Source organism: Oryctolagus cuniculus, chromosome X (genome assembly GCF_051225735.1).
Source record: "Oryctolagus cuniculus isolate XC-2025 breed Fujian yellow rabbit chromosome X, ASM5122573v1, whole genome shotgun sequence".
Taxonomy (NCBI): Eukaryota; Metazoa; Chordata; class Mammalia; order Lagomorpha; family Leporidae; genus Oryctolagus; species Oryctolagus cuniculus.
In genome coordinates, this window is record NC_142888.1 from 126,393,637 (window position 1) to 126,414,993 (window position 21,357).

Consider the following 21,357-nt stretch of genomic DNA (forward strand, 5'->3'; position numbering starts at 1 on the left):
AGGCATTCAGATCTGGCTGAAGAGCCCAGGAGAGTATTTTAGGCATGGAGAACCAAGACACTCTGGCAAGAAAAAAATGACCTAAATGAGAGATCTCTGTGAGTGACATCCCAGCGGAAAGAATGGGCCATCAAAGAAGGAGGTACCTTTCTCTGAAGGGAGGAGAGAACTTCCACTTTGACTATGGCCTTGTCTAAATAAGATCGGAGTTGGCAAATTCAGGAGGCTTCCATAGCTTTGGCAGCTCATGACAAGAGCCTCGGGTGATATCTGATGCCATAAATAAGAGTGTCAATTGTTAAATCAACAACAGGAGTCACTGTGCACTTACTCCCCATGTAGAATCTCTGTCCTTAATGTGTTGTCCAATGTGAATTAATGCTATAACTAGTACTCAAACAGTACTTTACACTTTGTGTTTCTGTGTGGGTGCGGTCTGTTGAAATCTTTATTACTATATATTAAGTTGACCTTCTGTATATAAAGATAATTGAAAATGAATCGTGATGAAGAATGGAATGGGAGAGGGAGTGGGAGATGGGAAGGTTGCGGGTGGGAGGCAGGTTATGGGAGGAAAATCCACTATAATTCTAAAGTTGTACTTTGGAAATTTATATTTATTAAATAAAAGATAAAAAAACCATTGGTCCCTAAGTTTCCTTTTTGAGATCATATCCAAAAAGCCATTACTCAGACCAATTGCCATGGTACGATTCTCCTATATTTTCTTCTAGTTTTTTCAGTTTCAGGCCTTTCATTAAAGTCTTTAATTAACTTTGAGTTATTCTTATATATGATGTCAGATATAGTCTGCCTTCATTCTTCATATGGATGTGCAATTTTCCTACTATAATTTTTGACAAGATTGTCTTTTTCCCCATTATATATTTTTATATTTTTTTATTTAGTAAATATAAATTTCCAAAGTACAGTTAATGGATTGCAGTGGCTCCCCCCCCATAATTTTCCTCCCACTCACACCCCTCCCATCTCCCGCTCCCTCTCCCATTACATTCACATCAAGATTCATTTTCAATTATCTTTATATACAGAAGATCGATTTAGTATATATTAAGTAAAGATTTCATCAGTTTGCACCCACACAGAAACACAAAGTGTAAAATACTGTTTCAGTTGGCACCTTTGTTAAAATTCGGTTGGCTATATATGTGTGAAATTATTTCCAGGCTCTGTATCCTGTTCCATTGGTCTATGTTTCCATTCTCATGGCAGTATCATGTTATTTTTATTACTGTATATTTGTAGTATATTTTGAAATAAGGTAGGGTGATGCTACCAGCTTTGCTTTTTTGCTCAAGTTTGGTTCAGATATTGAGAGTCTTTTGAGATTTCATATGACTTAGGATTGCTTTGCTGTTCCTATGAAGAATATTTCTGGTATTTTAATAGGGATTTTGCTGACTCTGAAGATCATTTTGGGTAATGTGGACATTTTAACAATATCAATTATTTTAGTTTTTTGCTGTGCATTTGCTGTCAGAATAAGGGTGTTATGAAAACTGTTAAATGAAAGCCAGAATGGGAAAAGACTCATATCAACATTGCCATCATTGTTCACATAGTTTTGGGTAAGTCATCTCCTGCTGGCTATCAACCTACCAATGTGATGGGATTGACAAAAGAACCATTGAAAAATTTGAGGAGGAGTCTGCTGAGATAACGAAGGATACATTTAAGTGTGCCTGGGTCTTGGATAAATTGAAAGCTGAATGTGAGTGTGACGCTGCCATAGTTGTCATGCTGTGGAAATTTGAGACCATTAAATACTAGGTAACTATCATTGATGCCCCAGGAAACAGAGACTTTGTCTAAAATATGTTTCTAGGCATATCTCAGGCTGACTGTGCTGTCTTGATTATTGTTGTGGGTACCAGTGAATTTGAAGCTAGTATATCCAACAACGGATGGACCCATGAGCATGCCCTTCTGGCTCACATATTGGGTGTGATTGTAGGTGTTAACACCGTGGATTCCATTAAGCTACCAGATATCCAGAGGAGATATGAGGAATTGACCAAAGAACTCAGCATCTACATTGTTTGACTACAACACTGACATTGCAACATTTGTGTGAATTTCTCCGTAGAATGGTGAAAATATGTTGGAGCCAAGCTCTAATATGCCTTCATTTAAAGGCTAGAAAGACCCATAGATATGGAAATGACAGTGGATCACAAGGCTGGAAGCTCTGGATTGCTTCCTAGCACCAATTCATCCAACTCACAGCCCTTGTGTTTGCTGCTGAAGAATCTCTACAAAATTGGAAATATTGGTACTATTGTGGGTGGAGTAGAGACTGGTATTCTCAAATCTGACATGGTGGTAACCTTGAAGTTAAGTATATTGAAATGAAGCATGAATGTTTGAGTGAAGCTCTTCTGGAGGCAATGAGGGCTTTGTTGTCAAGAATTTGTCTGTCAAGGCTGGCGCTGTGGTGCAGTATGTTAATCCTCCACCTGTGGCAGAGGCATTCCAATATGGGTGCCACTTCTAGTCCTGGCTGCTCCTCTTCCAATCCAGCTCACTGTTATGGCCTGGGAATGTAATAGAAGTGCTTAGACCCCTGTACTGTGTGGGAGACCTGGAAGTAGCTCCTGGCTCCTGTCTCTTCAGGTCAGCTCAGCTCCAGCTGTTGCCATCATTTGCGGAGTGAACCAGCAGTTGGTATATCTAATCATAAAGGAGATGACTGATAAATCTGACTACATCAAAAAGACTAATTTCTGTTCATCAAAACTCACTATTAATACTGGATATGGGGGCTGGCACTGTGATACTATAGGTTAATCCTGATGTGCCAGTTCTAGTCTCAGATGCTCCTCTTCTGATGCAGCGCTCTGCTGTGGACTGGGAAAGCAGTGCAAGATGGCCCTGGCACTTGGGCCCCTGCACCCACGTAGGAGACCCAGAGGAAGATCCTGGCTCCTAACTTCAGATTGGCTCAGCTCTGGCCCTTGTGACCAATTGGGGAGTGAACCCACATATGGAAGACCTTTCTCTCTGTCTCTCCCTCTCTCTGTCTGTAATTCTACCTCTCAAATAAATAAATAAATAAAATCTTTAAAAATATGAATGTGTTTGTCAAAGATGTTTATCATTGCAACATTTTTGATGACAGCAAACATGACCACCTAGCTTTACTACTCAGGTGATTATCTTGAGTATTCCAAACCAACTCAGTGCTGTACTTGATGGGTATACTGCTTATAAGTTTGCTGAGCTTATGTAAAATTTGGGCGTTGCTTCTGGTAAGATGCTGGAAAATGTTCTGAGTTTCTTGAAATCTGGTAATACTGTCTTTGTTGATATGGTTCTTGGCAAACCCATGTGTTTTCAGAGCTTCGATGAGTCTTCTCTTCTGGATCATTTCACTGTTTGCAACATGCGGCAGTTACTGTCAGTATTTTCAAAGTAAAAAACAAGAAAGCTACTAGAGTTGTCAAGGTCACTGAGATTGCCCAGACAGATGAGAAGGCCAAGTGACTATTGCCCTTGATCCCTTGCTAGCCCAGTCTGAATCAGTTGTGTGGGAATGACTTCAGAAGCAATTGTCTCGATTGACCATTTGAGTTTAATAGTAAAAGACTGGCTAATGATAACAATGGATGGTAAAAACCTTCACAAGGAAAGGAGAATGTTTTGTAGACCACTAGTGTGGGGAGGGCAGTTTTAAGATATTAGCTTTAAAATCCAGTGCTTTAAAAAAAAAAAAAAAAACAGTTCATTTTACAATTACAAGCTTACCCCTCCACGAAATAAAGAATTCAACAGGTGGTAAGTAGCAAACACAAGTGTTTCTCAAGAGTATAGATAAGGGCTGTAACAATAATCAAATATCAACATGTCAATTTTGCTCATATATATTACATTTTTTGTACTCCATTAGTTTCCACAGATATGGGAAAACATACGATATTATTCTTTTGAGGACTGGCTTATTTCACTAAGCATAATGGGTTCCAATTGCATCTATTTTGTTGCAAAAGATAAGATTTCATTCCTTTTTATAGCTGAGTAGCATTCCATAAGGTACATATCCCACATTTTCTTTATCTAGTCATCAGTTGATGAGCATCTGGATTGATTCCATATTTTAGCCATTGTGAATTGAGCTTCAAAAACTATGGGGTACCGGTAACTCTTGTATATGCTGTTTTCATTTCATTTGGATACATTTTCAGGAGTGGGCTGGCCGAGTCATGTGGTAGATCTATTTTCCGATTTCTGAGGAATCTCCATATTGTCTTCCATTACGGTTGAAAAACTAATAATTTTAATAGAAACAAAGTGACTGAAAATTGTCACAGAATTTTGAGACCCATTAAAGCAAAATTTAATAAGGAAAAACAATTAATATAATTACAAACACAGGCTATCTATTTGTATCTCTTTCAATTTCTTTTCCTTAGAGTTTTATACTTTTCAGTATATGGTGTTTCAATTTTTTTGGTTAAACTTATTCCCAAGTATATTACTTTTATAGCTGTTATAAATGAAGTTGTTTCTTGGTTTCTTTATCAGATTATTCACTGCTAGCATATAGAAATAGTAGTGATTTCTATGTTGATTAATACCTTATAACTGTATTAAACCTACTGATTCTTACAGAGTTTTTTTTTTTTTGGTTGGCATCTATAGGATTTTATACACACACACACACACACATAATCATATCTTCTGCAAATAGGAAACATTTTATCTTCATCTCCAAGTTAAATGTAACTTTCTCTTCCTTAATTGCTCTGGTTATGCCATCCAGTACTATGTTGAATAGAAATGGAGAAACTGGGCATACTTGTCTTGTTTCATATCTTAGAAGAAGAGCTTTCAACTTTTCCCCATTCAGTATGATATTAACCATCGTTCTATCAGGTGTAGCACTTATTGTGTTCAGGTGTATTCCTTCTATAATTTTTGAGAGCTTTTGAGCATGAAATTATGTTAAATTTTGTCAAATATATTTCTACATACATTGAAATGATTATATAGATTTTGCCTTATGTTGGTGTTATGTATTACCTTTATTATTTTGTATATTTTGAACCATCCTTGCATCTGAGATGAATCACGTGATCTTGGTGAATAATATTTAATGTGCTAGTGAATTCAATTTGTTAATAAAGTGCTAAAGATTTTCAACAAGGAAAATAGTGTGTAGTTTCTTCATTTTTGTAGTGTCTCTATTTGATATAAGGTGATACTGGCCTCATAAAATGAGTGTGAAACTATACCTTCCTTTTTAGTTTTTTGAAACAGCTTGAAAAGAATTTATGTTATTCTTTAAATGCTTAATAGAATTAATCAGTGAAAGCCCTCAAGCCCTGGAATTTTCTTTGATGGGAGAATTTTTTATTAACAATCTCCTTATTATTTATCTATTAAGATTTTCTATTTATTTGTAGTTCAGTCTTGAGAGGTAGTATACATCAAGGAATCTATCCATTTCTCACACAATATCTAATTTGTTGGCATATAATTTTTCATAAGTTATCACATAACTTTCATAATTTATCATATAATGAATCCCTTGTATGTGGGTACTTCAAAAAAATTCCTGGGAAAATGGAGTTAAAAGAAAAGCTTAATTTGGTGTAAAGGTTTTTGAAAGCTGGGGCCGATGCTGTGGCACAGCAGGTTAATGCCCTGGCCTGAAGCGCTGGAATCCCATATGGGTGCAGGTTCTAGTCCCGGCTACTCTTCTTCCTGTCCAGTTCTCTGCTATGGCCTGGGATAGCAGTGGAAGATGGACCAAGTCCTTGGGCCCCTGCACCCACGTGGGAGACCTATAAGAGGCACCTGGTTCCTGGCTTTGGATTGGCACAACTCCGGCCATTGCAGCCATCTGGGGAGTGAACCATCAGTCGGAAGACCTTTCTCTCTCTGTCTCTACCTCTTTCTGTAACTCTGTCTTTCAAATAAGTAAAATAAATATTTTTTTTAAAAAAGAAAGAGATGCATTGCTTTTTAATACTATGCATTTATCACAAATATTTTGAAGATCCCTCATATTTCTGTTGAATCAATTTTAAGATCACCTTTTCCATTTCTTATTTTACTTAATCTCTTTTTATCATCATCTAGGTAAAAGTTTGTTTATTTTGTTTGTAATTTCCAAAATCATCTCTTAACTTCATTGACCTTTTTTTTAACTTTTATTTAATGAATATAAATTTCCAAAGTACAGTTTATGGATTACAATGGCTTCCCCCCACCCCATAACATCCCTGCCACCCGCAACCCTCCCCTTTCCCACTCCCTCTCCCCTTCCATTCACATCAAGATTCATTTTCATTTCTCTTTATATACAGAAGATCAGTTTAGTATATATTAAGTAAAGATTTCAACAGTTTGCTCCCACACAGAAACACAAAGTGAAAAATACTGTTTGAGTACTAGTTATAGCATTAAATCTCAATGTACAGCACACTAAGGACAGAGATCCTACATGAGGAGTAAGTGCACAGTGACTCCTATTGCTGACTTAACAAATTGACACTCTTGTTTATGGCATCAGTAATCACCCTAGGCTCTTGTCATGAGTTGCCAAGGCTATGGAAGCCCCCTGAGTTCACTGGCTCTAATCATATTTAGACAAGTCCATGGTCAAAGTGGAAGTTCTCTCCTCCCTTCAGAGAAAGGTACCTCCTTCTTTGATGACCCGTTCTTTCCACTGGGATCTCACTTGCATAGATCTTTCATTTAGGTTTTTTTTTTTTTTCCAGAGTGTCCTGGCTTTCCATGCCTGAAATACTCTCATGGACTTTTCTTTGACCTTTTATATAGTTTTTCTAGTGTCTATTTCATTTATTTCTGATTTGATCTTTATTATATGCTTCTTTCTGCTAACTTTGAACTCAATTCTTGTTTTTTTTTTGGTTTCTCTTTTAAAAGACTGATTGATTTGAAATACAGAATGACAGGAAAGGAGAGAGTGAGGGAGTGAGGAAGGGAGAGAGACACACACACACATAGAGAGAGGCAGAGAGGGTGCCAGAGTCAAGAGCCAAGAACTCTTCTGTGCCTCCCATGTAGTTGGCTGGGAGTACTTGAGCCATCATCTGCTTCCTTCCCAAGAACATTATCAGGAAGCTGGATTGCAAATTTGTAGTTGGGAATTAAAATGACACTGTGATAAGAGAAGCAGATATTTCAAGCATTGGCTTACCCTGCTGTGAAACAGCGCATGCACCTTTCTGGTTTCTTAAGGTTATTTATCTGAGTTATGTCTTTATTGATAGGATTTTGGTTATGTTTTTTATTTTTTTTTTCATGTTTTTGAAAGGCAGAGAGAAGAGACAGAGAAATATCTCCATTGCTTGATTCATTCCCCAAATGCCTGCAATAGCTGGTTCTGGGCCAAACTGCAGCCAGGAGCTTGGGACTCCATCTAGGTCCCCTACATGAGTGTGACAGACCCAAGTACTTGAGCCATAACTTTCTGCTCCCCAGGATACACATTAGCAGGAAGCTAGAATAGGAAACAGAGTTGAGGATTGAACTCAGGTGCTCCCATATGGGACATTGTAGATGTCCCAAACAGCATCTTAAGTGTTACACTAAATGCCCACCCCTGATATAGGTGTTTACTGCTATAAATTTCCTTCTTAGAAATATTTTTGCTGGAAGAAATAGTTTTACTAAAAGAAAACATAAAGGAGAACTTCAGGAGACAGGAATATGCAAGGATTTTTTGAAACACACCATAAAAACACTAGAAAAAAAGCAAACATAGGCAAATGAGAGCTTATCAACTAAAGGGCTTCCACGAAACATAGGAAAGAATTAACAGAGCGAAGGGACACCAGAAATTGTGAAAATATTGACAAGTAATATATCTCACAAAAACTTACTAACCATAATTTATAAAGGACTTAGTAGCAAAATTTATAAAAAAATCAAACTTAAAAATGACAGTAAGGGAAGTGATGTAGGGACATGCTCAAGCTGACTTGCCCGAAACGGTAGAGTTAGAAACATACCAGCGGATTCCAATTCAATCCCATCAAGGTGGCATGTGTCAATGCCATCTCACTAGTCCAAGTGATCAATTTCTGTTCACAATTGATCATAAGGATAGGTCTAAGAGTCAAAGGGATCATATAAACAAGACTAGTATCTGCTAATACTAACCGATAGAATAAAAAAGGGAGAGAACAATCCAACATGGGAAGCAAGATACACAGCAGACTCATAGAATGGCAGATGTCCTAAACAGCACTCTGGCCTCAGAATCAGCCCTTAAGGCACACGGATCTGGCTGAAAAGCCTATGAGAGTATTACAGGCATGGAAAGCCAACACACTCTGTCAAAAAAAAAAAAATGAAAGATCTCTGCGAGTGAGACCCCAGTGGAAAGAACAGGTCATCAAAGAAGGAGATGCCTTTCTCTGAAGGGAGGAGAGAACTTCCTCTTTGACTACGAACTTGTCTAAATATGATCAGAGTCGATGAACTCAAAAGGCTTCCATAGCCTTGGCAACTCATGACAAGAGCCTAGGGTGATTACTGATGCCATAAACAAGAGTGTCAATTTGTTAAGTCAACAATAGGAGTCACTGTGCACTTACTCCTCATGTAGGATCTCTGTCCTTAGTGTGCTGTACATTGAGATTGAATGCTATAACTAGTACTCAAACAGTATTTTTCACTTTGTGTTTCTGTGTGGGTGCAAACTGTTGAAATCTTTACTTAATATATACTAAACTGATCTTCTGTATATAAAGAGAAATGAAAATGAATCTTGATGTGAATGGAAGGGGAGAGGGAGCGGGAGAGGGGAGGTTTGCGGGTGGGAGGGAAGTTATGGGGGGGAAGCCATTGTAATCCATAAGCTGTACTTTGGAAATTTATATTCATTAAATAAAAGTTAAAAAAAATGCCAGTAGATTTAACCAGACATTTCTCAAATGAAGGTATGCAAATGGCTAAGAGTTACAAGAGAAAATATTGAGAAACACTAATATCAAGGAACTGCAAATTAAACCACAATGAATGGTGTGCCTTTGGCCATTTGTCCTGGTGGTTTAGATACCAGTTTGGTGACCGGGACCATGTCCTGCATCAGTTTGCCTGGGTTTGACTCCCAGCTCTGCCTCTTGATTTTGGTTTTCTGGTAGTACAAACCCTTTGGAAATTGCAGTAATTGTTCGAGTAATTGCGTTGTTGCCAACCACCTAGGAAACCTGGATTGATCTTCTGATACCTACCCCAGCCAGGTCCAGCCCTGAACATCATGATCATTTAGGGAATGAATCATTAGATGGGAGTGTACTGTCTCTGTCTCTCTCCCTCTCTGCCTTTTAAATAAAAAACAAACCACTCTAAGATAAATCATTTCACCTACTTTAGCATGGCTATTATCAAAATAGACAAAAGATCATAAATACTGGCCCTGATGTACAGAGGAGGAGACCCTTGCACACTGTAGGTGAGAATGTAAATTAGCATACCCATGATGCAAAACAGTATGGAGTGTCCTCAAAAAACTAATTGTGGTGTATATATCCAAGAGAAATGAAATGAGTCTGCTGAAAAAACTTTTGTACTCCCAAGTTTATTGCAGCACTATGCCTAAGAGCCAAGAAATGGAAACACCCCAAGTGCTCATCCTCTGATTAATAGACAAAGAATACATTACACACACACACACACACACACACAACGGGATACTATTTAGTCATAAAATGTTTGGAATCTTGTCATTTACAGCAATGTGGATGGAACTGGGTGTTGTTATGTTAAGCGAAAATAGACAAGCACAGAGAGATAAGTACCATTTGGAATATTAAAAAGCTGATCTCATAGAAGTTATAAGTAGAATGGTGGTTACTAGAGGTGGAATGGAGGGAGATAGAAAAAGGCTGATGAATGAGTACTAAGTTATAATTAGATAGGATTAAGGGGATTCTATTGCACAGTAGGGTGACTATAAATTATAATATGCTAACAATTTTTCTAAAATAATAGGAGCAAGGATTTGAATGTGTCACCATAAGTAAATATTAAAAGTTTGATGAAATATGTTTACCCTGATTAGACATTTTGCACTGTATATATACATAGAAATATCACACGGGAATAATTTTATGCCAGTTAAAATAAAATCTTAAAAATTTATTTTGCTATATCCCATAGATTTTTGATATGTTGTGTTTCCATTTTCCTTTGTCTCAAAATATTTAGTTACTGTTTCAATTTCTTGTATTTCTTTGTATTTTGAAGTTTCTGAAATTTCTCTTGTTGATTTTTTGTTTACATACCATTTTGATGGAAAAGATTCTTTATATGATTTCTGTCTTCTTAAATTTGTTAAGACTTGTACCTAATACATGATCTACCCTAGCAAGTGTTCCATATACAGTTGAAAAGAATGTGCATTCTCTTGCTGTTGGTACGAATGCTATATATATATTTGCTAGGTACATTTAATCTAAAATATAGTTCAATTGACTGTTTCTTTATTGATTTTGTCTGGATGATCTGTCCATTCCTGCAAGTGGAGTGTTGAAGTCTCCTACTTTTATTCCAGTCTCTCTCTCTTTCAGATGTATTAATATTTACTTTAAATTTTTAAGTGCTCTAAAGTTAGGTGCATAAATATTTACTTCTATAAACTCTTCTATTATCATTACAAAATAACCTTCTCTGTTTATCATTATAATTTTATTATTTAAAGTTAATTTTGTCTGATATAAGTAAATTTGCTCTTCTTCCCTTTTGGTTTCATTTGTATGGCATATCATTTTATTACCTCTACTTTCAGTCTATGTGTGTTCTAAAAGGTGAACTGAGTCTCCTGCAAACTGTATATAGTTGGGTCTTTCTGAAATACATTTAGCCATTCTATCTCTTTTGATGGGATAATTGAATCAGTTTACATTCAAGGTAATTAATAAAGACTTCTTTTTAACATTTTGCTTGTTACTTTCTAGCTGTTTTGTATGTAGTGATATATATATACAAACCTAGATAGTGATATATTTTGATATATTTACAAACCTATATAGTGATATATTTTGATATAGTGATATATATATATACAAACTTATAGAGTGATATATTTGATTCCCTGATATTTATTTGGTGTGTCTACAATAGGTAGTATATATTTTTTCATATGTTACAATTTTATTATAAATACAGAATACTTTAACTGATAACAACTTTGTTTACAAAAAACCTGTACAGATTTTCTCCACTCCTCACCCTACATTTACTGCAGCTCAATTCACAACAGTTAAGACATGGAATCAACCTAAATGCCCATCAACAGAACACTGGATAAAAAAATTATGGTATATGTACTCTATAGAATACTAGACAGCAGTAAAAAAAAGAAATCTGGTCATTTGCAACAAAATTGAGGAATCTGGAAAACATCATGCTGAGTGAAATAAGCCAGTCCCAAAGGGACAAATACCATATGTTCCCCCTGATTGGTGACAACTAACTGAGCACCTAAAAGGAAACATGTTGAAGTGAAATGGACACTATGAAAAACAATGACTTGATCATCCATTGTCCTAACTGTGGAAGAACAACTTACTACTTTATTCCTTTTAGTATTTTTTTGTTCTACTTAATACCATTGGTTGAACTCTTTAATTAACACACAATTTTTCTTAGGTGTTTAAATTTAACTGAAAGGTGATCTCTGTTGAATATAAGAGTGGGAATAAGAGAGGGAGGAGATATACAGTTTGGCACATGCTCACTCGGACTTGCCCCTAATGGTAGTGTTAGAAACGTGCCAGGGGATTCCAATTTAATCCCATCAAGGTGACATGTACCAATGCAATCTCACTAGTCCAAGTGATCAGTTTCAGTTCACAGTTGATCATAAAGATAGGTTTAAGAGTCAAAGGGATCACATAAACAAAACTAGTGTCTGCTAATACTAAGTGATATAATTAAAAAGGAGAGAATGATCCAACATGGGAAGCAGGATACACAGCAGACTCATAGAATGGCAGATGTCCTAAACTGTACTCTGGCCTCAGAATTAGCCCTTAAGGCATTCAGATCCGGCTAAAAAGCCCATGAGAGTATTTCAGGCATGGAGAACCAAGACACTCTAGCAAGAAAAAAAAGACCTAAATGAAAGATCTCTGTCAGTGACATCCCAGCGGAAAGAATGGGCCACCAAAGAAGGAGGTACCTTTCTCTGAAGGGAAGAGAGAACTTCCGCTTTGACTATGACCTTATCTAAAATAAGGTTGGAGTTGGCGAACTCAAGGGGCTTCCATAGCCTTGGCAACTCATAACAAGAGCCTCCGGTGATTACTAATGCCATAATAAGAGTGTCAATTGTTAAATCAACAACAGGAGTCACTGTGCACTTACTCCCCATGTAGGATCTCTGTCCTTAATGTGTTGTCCAATGTGAATTAATGCTATAACTAGTACTCAAACAGTACTTTGCACTTTGTGTATGTGTGTGGGTGCAAACTGTTGAAATCTTTACTTAGTATATACTAAATTGATCTTTTGTATGTAAAGAGAATTGAAAATGAATCTTGATGTGAATGGGATGGGAGAGGGAGTGGGAGATGGGATGGTTGTAGGTGGGAGGGAGTTTATGATCCAAAAGTTGTACTTTGGAAATTTATATTTATTAATTAAAAGTTATAAAAAGAGGAAGAAAAAAATAAGTTTTGATGTTTTACTTTATATCTTTTTATATTGCATATCATTTAGCAAATTTTTATCTTAATATCTTAATAGTATTATCTTTAATTTTCATACTAAAGATAAGAGATTTGCACACCATCATTACATTATTAGAATATTCTGAATTTGCCTATGTACTTTTCAGATCTTTATTTATAGTTTTAATATTTTCATGTTATTTGTCATCATCTTTTCACTTTGAAGACGTACCTTAGCATTTCTTATAAGACAGGTCTGGTAATAAACTCCCTCAGCTTTTTTTGGGAAAGTCTATGTGTTTCCTTCATTAATGGAGGACGGCTTTACTGTGGACACTGTTTTTGGTTTGTAGTTTTATTCCTTATGCACTTTCAAGATGGCATCCCACTCTCTTCTGATCTGTGAGTTTTCCTCTGAGAAGTCTTCTAATAAGTGTGTGGATGCTCTCTTTGTCTTTGATTTTTGACTACTTGTTTATTTATTGGTGTAGTCTTATTTGGATAGAATCATACTGGAAAATTTGACCATCCTGTACTTGGATATGTATGTCTTCCTTAAAGTTTTAAAAGATTTCTGCTAGTAATCTTTTTTTAAAATAAGCTTTCTAGCACATTTTCTTTCCTTGTTTAATTTCTATGACTTGAAAATTTGCTCCTTTAATGCTTCCCCATAAATCTCATAAGCTTTCTCTACTACTTTTCATTCTGTTTTTCTTCTATGACGTTGTATTTTCAAATACACTTTAAATTCACAGATTCTTTCCTCTGCTTAATCCATTCTGCTTTTGGTGCTCTCTATTATATTTTTTTCATTTCTTTCATTGTATTGTTCAGCTTGAAGATTTTTATTTCAGTTTCTGTTACATTTTTTGGTTCCAATAACTTATTGTTTTCCTTTTTATGTTGCATTGTTTTTCTGTATTTTCTAGAAGTTTGCTAATTTTGACTACATTGTTAAATAATTCATACATCTCCTTTTCTTTAGGGTTAGTTAGGGGCTTCTATTTTTTCACTTTATATGTGTCCTATTTCCCTGATTTTTCTTGATTCTTGCAGTTGTGTGTCAACATCTACATTAGATAAAATAGGTACTTATTTCTATCTTTATGGACTGACTTTGGGAAAATCTCATGGTAGGTAACACTGGGGCACACCAGAAGCCCCAGGCAGATGCAGCTAGTGCAGATCTGGAATGCACCTGAGGTCAAGGGTTTGCCTGCTACTGAGGAATTCCTGAAGTCTGAGTCTGTTGATGTCAGTCACGCAGTTGTGTGTGCTGGAGAACATTTTTTTTTTTTTTGAGGCTGGGGCCTGGCACTCAGGCAAGCCTAGAGGCTCAATCCAGGGGCCTACGTGAAATATGGGGAATTTGGTTTTCTCCAATACTGAGTTTTACTATTGAGCATAAAGAATCGTGGTCCAAAACAGATGGTAAATCTCCATGCTATGGTGCCTGAGATTAATGTAGGGGATATAGGTAATATAAAACTATCCTTCCTACTTTTTTCAATGTGTTTTTTCTTGTCAATGTGCTAATGCCAGTTACTGTGATCGTTCACCTGGTTTCGTTAGCTCCTGTGAAGCTATTTTTGTGTGTGGATAGTTTTATCAAATTTATGTTTCTAAGAAAGTATGATATGTGGAGAGTCCTACCCTCACCATCTTGCTGTACCTCTTCCTAAACTTACCTTTAATTTGTCAGATAATATTTTAAAAGCAATCAAATGTCTTAAGAAGCCATTCTGATTTTCATATAAATGAATGCTTTTAGTCACCTGATTACTTGCATACTTCTAGAGAGCATGATTTTTTTTTTTTGACAGATAGAGTTAGACAGTGAGAGACAGAGAGAAAGGTCTTCCTTCCATTGGTTCACCCCCTAAATGGCCGCCACAGCAAGAACTACGCCAATCCGAAGCCAGGTGCTTCCTCCTGGTCTCCCACGCGAGTGCAGGTGCCCAAGCACTTGGGCCATCCTCCACTGCCCTTCCGGGCCACAGCAGAGAACTGGACTGGAAGAGGAGCCGCTGGGACTAGAACCTGGCGCCCATATTGGATGCTGGCGCCACAGGTGGAGGATTAACCAAGTAAGCCACGGTGCCGGCCCATAGAGAGCATGAATTTCATCATGTGAAAGTTATTTTGGTGTCCATTCATTCCTTTACTTATTCATTAATTTATTGAGGGTACCTTATGTATCAGGTGCTATACTAGTTTCTGAGTAAACAAAAACATAAAATGGAGAAAAGGCTTTGTTATCTATCAGTTAATAATACTCTCGTGGAGCCTACAGATTATTACAATGCAGTATAATTACAAGGAAAGAGATGGATCCAAGGAGTCAGTGGAGAATACAGTCCAGACATCTCATTCAGAATTATGAACTAGAATGTAAAATTAGTTCATATCAACAATATCAATGAGCTAAATTTCTATTATAAGGATGATTTCATGCTAAATTCTGAGCATCTAAAAGATATATGACCTCAAGGGGTTTAAGATCTTATTGATGATCAATGAATAGAGCTTGTACACAGGATTCCTGTATGACAACAGCAGGAAATAATGTTGAAAAAAAAGTTTATTAATATGGACTTAAAAATGCAAAGACACTAATTTGGAAGTTTTCAAATAATCTACAACAAATTAGGTGTGGAGATTGTAGGAAACTGATTTTATCTACTTGTTATATAACATAGTGGTTACATTCAATCCATTTATAGTAGTGGCCTGATAACAAGGCCATAACATTTTCTGCGCATGACACTGAGCAGAAAAGCTATTATGTCTTTCAAGACAGAAGCTTTTGAATGTAGATTGTCTCATTCCATTTTGTGTTGTTATCACAATACTTGAGACTGGGTGACTTATAACAAACCCAATTTTTTGGCTTATAGCTCTGGAGACTTGGAGGTCCAAGATCAAGGCATGAGCATCTGGTGAGGAGCTCCTTGCTGTGTCATCACATGGCAGATGGCATAAAGGCAAGAACACAAGAGAGCTAATTCATTCCTGTGAGCCCTTTTTACAGTTAAAATAATCCATTCATGATGACAGAGGCCTCATGACAGAAATACCTCCCATTAGGCTCCATTTCCTGACACTGTTAAAATGGGGATTAAGTTTCCAACACATGAATTCTAGCAGATACATTCAAATCCAAATTGGAGCAAATTAATCAATCAAATGAAGTACAAATGAGTCCCAGGGCAACTGTTAACAATAATGATAAATAATACAGATTTTTAAGATACCTAACCATTGAAATACCATTTTTGAAATTCAGTACTGCAATTTCAAGGTCCATTTCCATTAACTAGCATACTGAGAAGAAAATGTTAGGTATGTCCTCACAGATAACAAGCAGTTGAATAGTGTTTAAAAAACAGTAATAAAAAGACAATAGTAATTTGCTAAGCCAATGTGTCAAAATTTAGATTTCGCAAAAAGTGGAGTGTAGTGAATTGGGGGTCAGATTTTCAAACAAGTCATCAAGGGGAAAATAAGAAAAGTGCCAAAGAGCTAAATATGCATGAAGCTGCTACTGAAGTTTAATGGAAAAATGGGGCTCTTGTCAGCTAGCTGAGTACTTAATAATGTTAACACCACTACAAACAAGTTGGGGTTTATTGCTTCAATTTCCTACTACTGGCAAGAGAATTAACAAGACTGATGCATTAAGATCTCAGATTTCAGTCAAATTAGGTGACTAAGAGGGTGATGAAAAAATACTTGTTCTCAAAGGGAACACAACTCTATCAGGAACTTGTTACATTCTGCATCAGATTATTGGATGAGCTGCTGATTTAACAGTTACACTGAAGAGGAAACCCTTTATTCAACCCTTTTCGTACAAGAGCTATTATATGTTAGATCATTTAAAGGAATAATATATAGAGATAGTAGGTACAGGTACATCTTTGAATATTTGAAAATGAATTCAGTGAAATGAATACAATCCAGTGCCTTTGTGAATATCCTTACTTCATTTAGAATGCAAGATATTATTGAAGCAGACTATATTTTAAGGTAAACGTACTTAAGTTTTCTATCAGATTAATTGGAGGATCTCCAAGCACTTATATGATTTGTCTGGAATTTCTTGGTCAAATAGAAACTTCCCCCTTCAAGCTCTTTTTCATCACTAGTGTGGATAACACCATCCAATCAATTGTTTTTGTTATTTCAAGCATATACTTTTTCTGACTCCTAAACTGGAAAAGGTGTTATAAGAAAAGTAAAAGTAATAAACTGATGAAGGGTTAAAATGTTGCTTAGGAAGTTTATCAGTTGCTTCAGCTTCTTCAGTGAAAAATATCTTTGTTGTGAACTCAAGTCAAAGAAAGACACCTAATGGAGAAAAAAAGCAGACTGTCATTATTCAAATATTAACTGTACATAGTAGAATATGAAAAGCCAATCCTAATTTCAAGTTGATTTTTTTTTCTAAAAGACTTACCTTACTTAATTCTTTTATTGGAATAGAAATAGAATCATCAAATCTTAACTTGTTATGCCTTAAAGTTAAGTGGTTTAAAATTCTAGCAATGTAATTCTTTTTAAAATGAAATGTTATGTGAAATCCCTTTATAAGAGTGTTTCAAAAGTTTGTGGGAAATTGAATTAAAAGATAATATAAATTTTCAATGGACTTTTTGAATACACACACACACACCACACACATGAAAGCAGAACTTCTTTGGTAAAAATGGGAAAAGGAGCTAGACCTATCAGCTGCACTGCCCCTCGCAAAAAGTACCTTACAGGAGCTGAAGAACAGCAATTAGAAAACACACCAATTTCACAGATGGTAAGACTAAGGGTTCAGAATAGCGAAATTATTTGGCTGAGGTCATACAACAAACAAGGCAGAAGTAGTAGTTAGTCATAGAACCCAGATCTCAGTTGGGCTAGAGTCAAGATGCTAATAGGCATTTACTGGAAGATATAAGATGCCTGAGCTCTTTAGGCATCTCAAACTGTCACCTTGTGAGACATTTCAGAAATAATTAACACAAAACAGAAAGTTGTATTAATTCTTTCCCCTATTAAATTGAGAGTTTAAGAGTAAAAAGGAAAACAACTTTTGTTTAGTGCTTGGTAGCTCTAAATTCCATGCAGAAAAGGAAGAGGTTAGGCATGGTCATTAGGAGAGCTTCTTACAGAAGCCAATGTTGCTTGGGAAATTACAGGACTACTGACTAGAATACATCAAGTACAAACGGGAGATGTAATAATAGAAAAGTAGTTATGCACCTAAGTTTTGAAATGTAGTATTACATCCATCTTGAGAGATAATCACTCCTGTCATTACTAAGCTCCATGATCACTCAGTCTAACATGATGCTTTGTGCCAAATCCTATCACAGGTGGATCTCACTTCAGAACCCTGGGTTCTTATGGCTCAGCTGGGTTTCAGGCAGAGGAGAGAAATAGCCTCCCTGACAGTTTTTACTGACCTTTAGGTATTGGTTATTGGCCTACTTAATTGAAATAAATGATTTTTTTTCATTAGTGCTTTATGGAGTCATTTAAAATTATAATCTTTCCTGTCTAAGAATTAGTTTAATATGATCCACTATGATTACCTCTAATTGGATTTAATTTAGATTGAAGTGTTAGAGCTCATATAATGGATAGGGCTCCATTGCAGAGGATGAGTATGTGTGTGTGTGTGTGTGTGTGTGTTCAAATTTCAGGAGATTGATTTTTCTTGCTAACTGACTGCTGCAATTGTGTTACTAAACCTGGGGCTAGCAAAACACCCAGAATGCTATTTTATTCCAAAGATAGTTTGTCCTTGTTGAAAGTTGAGGTTACAGAACATACAGTGTATAAAAATTCTGTCTTGGGAAGGAAAAAAAATAGAGTCACACTATTTTCTTCTATTCTTCCACCCTGCCTCCTGAGGGTACTCTGCAACTTTTTATATTTTTGTATCTACATCTGTCTGTCAGACTCATGATGTTTGGTTGGCTATCCTTGTATAGAATCTGAACCTTCTTTAATGGGCAGAATGATAAATGGGATACATATTTAATTGGGGGAATAGTCTTGAAAAAAACAGTCGGAGGATCTAAACAATGGGTGAAATACTCTTCATGAGAGGCATTTCTCAGCACCTGACATCAGTATTTGCTTTCTGCTGTCTTCCATGTCCTGAATGGACGTTTGCTTGCCTCGTTGTTTCCTTCCGCTTTTAGGGCTATATAATGACTTAGTTTTGCCATAATCAGGTGACTGAAACATTTTTGCACTCTACAAACACGTATTTTTAAAGCCATTCATACAGTGACACTGTGTCTTCGAAGCTCACCGTCTCATCAAGGGCCTGGCATTCACAGCTCACTAATGCACTGGCCTCGTTCCTTTTCTGACAGGAGGTATCACTTAGAAGCCTGTTCCCACCTCAGGCTCATTCAATCTAAAACCTAACTGGCTTACAGATGATTTATTTTAGTGATTAACACTTCAGATAGATTACCCTTCAACTTAGATGCTGTGGATGGATTTGGTTATCATAGTGTGCAGATTTAAGGCTTGTTCTTAAAAACTATAAAGATGAGTTATCAGAACTGCTCCCTGTAAAATTGGAAGCATTATGAACCAACTGAACATGTATATGAAATCAAGAGAGGGCAGGAAGAGCAAATATGATTCCAAACCCAACTGATGTAATGCTTTTGGTTCCTATCCAATCTTTCCTAGGATTCTGAGAGCTAGAATTCATAGCCTTAGGAATAAGTTAAAATGAGTTTCAGAATATTTAAAGACTAAAAAAATAAGGAGTTAGAGTAAAATTTTATTCAAACCAGGCAAATTTACCACTATTTCATTCACTATGATATTTCCCTAGCTGGAAACATCTGTGCATAGGAATAATAGAAATTGGTCTCATCAGGACTTGAAAATCCACAAAAGAGTTGAATGTTTGTGCTTCTTTTATCCTGCCTAGGATGAGTCCCCTTACAAAGTGTTACTTTCAGTGTAAAATGTTGATTGTAACCAGACTTTCTGCTTCTCTGTGGAGTTTCTGTCTCTTCCTTGAAGGACAAACAGGAACAAACATCCAGACATCATTATTTTAAGAAGGTACAAGCAGTCTCCAATTACTACATAGAGAAAGGAGAAAGTCCAATTTTCCTTTCCTTCTTTGAGGTGAAGTATATAACAAATCTATACATTATCAGTCCATGGCAGTTTATTTTTGGTCTACAGTTAAAGCATAAAGATAATATTTAGGAATTTATATAATTTAGTGAAGCATCTACAGGATTAAATAAATGTATGGAAGTATGAGAATACCCACAAGAAATAGGAAGTTGTAGCACAAATGGACAGTAGGTGTGGGTGGACAGGACACTCATTTACTCATGTCAATCCAATCCAGAATATGAACCATGGAATCCTAACTCCACTGTAGTTGAGATGTTGTATCATTCATTTTAATACTCTTCCATTCAAGCTCCATTAAAAGTAGTGAATGACATACATTCATTATATTTCAGATTTATATTAATATAAATTATTTTCATGGTGGAGGAATAAAATTTCATTCTGTTTCTTATGGTTCTTGCAAGCACTCTGAGGTGTCACAAAACCAGTGTTGGGAATCTGATCTAACTTCCACTAAATTTGCTTTAAACTGTTAGTAAGTTTCAAATTTGTAATGAATATATTTAGAAATCATGAGGACAAACTTCATTTGCTTTTTTTTTCTTAACACTTCTGTTTTTAACATTTTATTTAATAAATATAAATTTCCAAAGTACAACTTTTGGATTATAGTGGCTTTTGCCCCCCATAACCTCCCTCCCACCTGCAACCATAGCATCTCCTGCTCCCTCTCCCATCCTATTCACATCAAGATTCATTTTCAATTCTCTTTATATACAAAAGATCAATTTAGTATATACTAAGTAAAGATTTCAACAGTTTGCACCCACACACATACACAAAGTGCAAAGTACTATTTGAGTACTAGTTATACCGTTAATTCACATAGTACAACACATTAAGGACAGAGATCCTACATGAGGAGTAAGTGCACAGTGACTCCTGTTGTTGATTTAACAATTGACACTCTTGTTTATGGCATCAGTAATCACCCAAGGCTCTTGTCATGAGTTGCCAAGGCTATGGAAGCCTCTTGAGTTCGCCAGCTCTGCTGTTATTTAGACAAGGTCATGGTCAAAGTGGAAGTTCTCTCCTCCCTTCAGAGAAAGGTACCTTCTTCTTTGGTGGCCCGTTCTTTCCGCTGCGCTGGGCTCTCACTCACAGAGATCTTTCATTTAGTTTTTTTTTTCCCCAGAGTGTCTTGGCTTTCCATGCTTGAAATACTCTCATCTGTTGTTGGTAGATTTCTGTATGTGATCCATTCTAACTGGGGTGAGGTGAAACCTCATTGTAGTTTTGATTGGCATTTCCCTGATTGCTAGTGATCCTGAACAGTTTTTCATGTGTCTGTTGGGCATCTGGATTTCATCTTTTGAAAAATGTCTATTGAGGTCCTTGGCCCATCTCTTAAGTGGGTTGTTTGTTTTGATGTTGTGGACTTTCTTGATTTCTTTGTAGATCCTGGTTATCAACCCTTTATCAGTTGCATAGTTTGCAAATATATTTTCCCATTCTGTTGATTGCCTCTTCACTTTCCTGACTGTTTCTTTTGAAGTACAGAAACTTCTCAATT

At 36.3% G+C, this 21,357-nt stretch overlaps 1 pseudogene; it reads left to right on the plus strand.

Moving 5' to 3' along the window:
• The window catches only part of LOC138847565 (elongation factor 1-alpha 1 pseudogene), a 63,589-nt pseudogene extending 61,216 nt beyond the window's left edge, over positions 1-2,373 (plus strand).
• Positions 2,374-21,357: the final 18,984 nt, after the last annotated feature.